Here is a 4,861-nt window from a genome sequence, read left to right as displayed (position 1 = left end):
ATTTCTGATGAAGGGTCTAGGCCCGAAACATCAGCCTTACTGCTCCTGTGATGCTGCTTGGCCTGCTGTGTTCATCCAGCTCTGCACCATATTAATTTATATGTGGTGACCATAGAAATGTTCATCCTGTCAAGTAACTGGCCATTCTTAAATAAAAGCAACGTAAGTGATTTATTTGTTAGAGTTTTGGATGATTATCTTTGTAGCACAGGCAAAGCCTTTGCAGATCCTTTGTGTAGCTAATTTGGTAGTTGAGACAGAATAGGTTAGGTTATTGACAGTTTGCAATAAAAGTAGATTTAATAGCTGCATGGTTTTCCCCTTATTCCAAGTTTTCTGATGTATATCTTCTTTTTCATGTCGTAGATCTATTCAAACCTGCCATTGCCAAGAACTTTTTCAAAGCAGTGCTGAATTCTGTTTCCAGTTTTAAATGCAAGATCATTGACCTGTGATATTAAACTCTGTTTCTCTGTCTGCAAATATTGCTAGATCTGCTGGGTATTTTCAGCAATTTCTCTTTTTATTGCTGATTTCCATACCTTTGGTTTGTCCTCCAATTGTAAAAACAAAATCTTGTTTGCATCATTTTATCTTCCTTTGCTATCCTCACTTCTGAAGCCAGTGGCTTCTAATGGGACTTCAATGAAGTGCTGACCTCTTTTATCATTCAGCTTAAACAATGAACGTTGGCAGGCTGCCTGATTGCAAGAATCTCAGTGTTGTGTCCATTGTTTCCACACATTGAGCAGATATTGTTACACTGTGACCAGCAATCTTAGCTTTCACCTTCCGAATGTGAGAATTCTAAGCCCTGTTTTTCGGACTATTTTGCCTTTCTAGTTTTCTGTGGTATTGTATATTCGCAGTCTAATTGTTTGGGTTAACTGGTGATAAAATGGTGTATCTGTTTTGTAAGCGTGAGAACAAAATTTTGTAATGTTTTGTCAGTACAGACTTTGAACGTGTGCATAATTGTACAGCTTACGAGAACTTGCGTGTGATCTAATTAATGTATATTGTTCAATATCTAACTTCACAGTTTTAATTTGTTTTGAATCCGATCTTTAACTTTAATGTTGGACCAGGCTTTTGGTCTGTTGGTTGCTTCCTGTCCCAGTGACCAGGCCGTTAGTCCAGTCATCTCAGTGACTTCTGCATGTCTGTAGTATGCCCATCAATGAGAAAGTTTATTAATAATGAATGCCTCAAGGGAGGTTTTTGCTAGTTGCAGCTGTGTTTGGTGGTGAAGGTCGAGTCAGACTGTCTCCATGCTTGACAAAGACGAAGCCATTTGACAACTGCAGACTGGAGACTGTTGTCCGGTGAATGAAATCTGGCCTTTGACCACAGCTGACATGTTGTACCTGACTCACAATCTAGACCTAAAATCTTTTAAATTTATGAAAGATTAATAGAAACAAAACTTAGAAGGTCTCAAAGTAAGAATCATTTTAGGTCTTTCTTGCAATTTAGTCAATTACATGCTGGACCAAAGACTTCACTTCTGAATAGTAGTTTAAAAATTGGAGCCAAGGTTTGATCAGTTCAGATTGATACAGGGTACCCCCTGTAGTAAAAGGATTTATCCTTCATTTCCTTGCATTGTACACTTCATTTGAAAAGAAATGTAAGTGGATAAAATGTATTTAATGGAAGTGTTGAGTGAAATGACCCTTTATCACATGTCGGTAGAATTAAGATCAGTATATGTGAGTGAATTACAGAGTCACAGTCACAGAGTCACACAATAATATATCCGGAAAACAAGAAAGCCCAGAAAACCAAATTTTCACACCAAAGGAGTAGTCAAACAGAAGAATGATTATTCAGTTGTTTCATGAATTTTGTAAAGAAATGTTTCACAGCTGATTCTGCGCGTCCAATATATACCATATGTGGAATTGAGAGTTTCTTGTTTCTCTGTTGCAGGTTGCCTTTCAAAGGGTCTGGTATAATGATGCCAAAAACTATCTTCTGTAAATGTTGTTATGCATTGTGCAGTAAGGAGTTCTGTGGCTGCTCAGTTCCTACTTGCGCATAAAGTGTTAGAAGTCATTTTGAATGTTTTGTTTAATTTAATATTAATTACTTCCTGCTTATAAGCCTCAAGTTAAGGACATTCAATATGATAGAAGGAACATAGGAGCAGGAGTAGGCCATGCAGCCCCTCAAGCATGCTCCACCATTCTTGATCTTTAATGATGATCATTTTCAACTTGCCTGTGAGTGAAGAGATTCCTCCTTTTTTTTTAATGCTAAGTGGCTTAACTTTTATTGTGAGAATTTGTGTTCCATGGCTCTAGACGCCACAGCCAGGGGGAACATCCCTTTTGTGTCTACATTGTCAATCCCTTTAAACAGTTTGTATGTTTCTGTGATATTATCTCTCATTCTTCTAAACTGGAGAGAATGTAGACCCTCTCTCCTCATAGGACAAACCATTCAGGAAAGTATTCCATTGCATTCCTGACATGTGCCTTGTAACAGTGCCCAGGCATGAGGGAGATAAGTGGTGAGTTACTCACTGTAGAACTCCTAGCCTCTGACCTGCAGTTATATCTACAGCGTTTGGTTGGTGCAGTTCAGTATCTGGTCAGTGGTAACCCTCTATCATTGGTGAGGGGTTCAGTGTTGATAATGCCGTTAAACATTTAAGGTCAATAGTTAGATTCTCTCTCATTTGAGATTGTCATTGCCCTGCTCTGAGGTGGCATGAATTTAACTTGCTGCGTATCAGTCCAAATCTGGCTGCCATTCTGGTCTTGCTGCAAATGAAGATGATTTGGTCTAGGTCACTGCCTGAGGAACTTCTGCAGTGATGTCCTAGAACGGAGACTTCCAAGAACCACAGTTACCTTTTTTTGTGCTAGTCCCAGATGTGCCACTAGAAGCCACTGCTGGGACGATGGGCAATCCGCAATGCTGAAGGGCCCAGGACAAGACGTCATGGTGGGAAGGTTGAGTAAAATCAAGAACATGGGGAATCTGAGGATGGCCGGTTGTGTGGCTATAGGGAAGGATTCAAAACTGACGGATGCAGGTAAAGAATGACCCCAAGCAGATGCCACATGTAGATTGAGCAGGTTAACAACAATCCACCTTGCCTAGCACCAGCCCACAGCTAGAGCAATGCGGCTTTGCATGTGGCACGGACCTTTCCCTACCCTGTGTAAAATGCTGGTGGCAACAGGATGATGCACTTTTATTGGTCATTTAAAGCTCGGCCCCAGGATGGGCCATCAATCCCTGTAAAATTATGGGGTCAGATGTGGGTGGGTAAGCAACAAGGAGGATTCAGGCTGGATTTTAGACTTCTCAACTCACATGCAAGCGTGCACATCTTCAGTCCGATGGCTTGAGTGCATAAAATCCAGCTGAATGAATCAGCAGTATAATGTTGAGGAATGGTGTTGTTTATAATATTATAGCCTTATAAGTGACATTGAAATGATCTGTTGAATGTGAGCTCGTCTGTAGTGGATGCTACTTTTCTTTGACAAAATGCATTTTATGCATCACTAAGCATTAAAAATTTTGCACCTTTATACTCCAAACTACACTTCATTCAGTTTTGGTGCATAGTTATCCCATTCGGCCTGGTTGTATAAACCAGCTATTGACACACCCAAGTTGTACTTACCTCATACAGTCATAGACATATACAGTGTGGAAACAAACCTTTTGGTCCAAATTGTCCATGCCAGCCAGTTATTCTAAATAAATTTAGTCCCATTTGCTAACATTTGGCCCATATCCCTGTAAACACTTCCAATTCATATACCCATCCAGATGCCTTTTAAATGTTATAATTGTACCAGCCTCCATTACTACTTCTGGCAGCTCATTCCATACTCGCCACCCTCTGCATGAAAAAGTTGCCCCTTGAATCCCTTTTAAATCTTTCCCCTCTCACCTTAAACCTGTGCCCTCTAGTTCTGGACTCCCCCACCTCGTAAAAAGACCTTGTCTGTTTACCCTATCCATGCCCCTCATGATTTTATAAACATCCATAATGTCACCTCTCAGCCTCTGACACTCCAGTGAAAATAGCCCCAGTCTATTCGGCCTCTCCCAACCCTGTCAACATCCTTGTAAATCTTGTGTGAACCCTTTCAAGTTTCACAACATCCTTCTTATAGCAGGGAGACCAGAATTGTACACAATATTCCAAAAGTGGCCTAAGCAATGTCCTGTAGAGCCATAACATGACCTCCCATCTCCTATATTCAATGCACTGACCAATAAAGGCAAGCATACTAAACACCACCTTCACTATCCTATCTTCCTGTGACTCCACTTTCAAGGAATTATGAACCTGCATTCCAAGGTCTCTTTGTTCAGCAACACTGTCCAGGACTTTACCACTAAGTGTATAGGAGCTGCCCTGATTTGCTCTATCAAAATGCAGCACCTCACATTAACCTAACTTCAACTCCATTTGCCACTCCTCAGCCCATTGGCCCATGTGATCAAGATCCCTTTGCACTGTTTTGAATGTTCCACGCTCATCACCTGAACGGCAGTGGTGAAGGCTGAATGAAGTGATACGCTGAAATATCTTTGTTTATATTGCAAAACAAAAATTGCTTCATAACCCTCACAACTGCTTTAAATACACAATATAATTCAACACTTGGTGTGGTTTTAGTTAAAAGTCAGTTAAACTCCAGTCTAACCAAAAAAATGCAAAGCACAAGGTTGACTGAAGTTGCTTTAATTTTAAAAAGAAATGCACCTGAGCACCTGTTGGCCAAAATTAACCCTGGTAATAAGGCTAAAATTAAACAGTTATGAAGGTATGTGAGATGAATGCAACAAAATAATGCCTTTCATTCTCCAGAGAGTCCACTAAAGCCTT

Source organism: Rhincodon typus, chromosome 2, assembly GCF_021869965.1.
Source record: "Rhincodon typus isolate 14 chromosome 2, sRhiTyp1.1, whole genome shotgun sequence".
NCBI lineage: Eukaryota > Metazoa > Chordata > Chondrichthyes > Orectolobiformes > Rhincodontidae > Rhincodon > Rhincodon typus.
The sequence above is the reverse complement of the archived record's forward strand: the minus strand, read 5'-3'. Positions refer to the sequence as shown.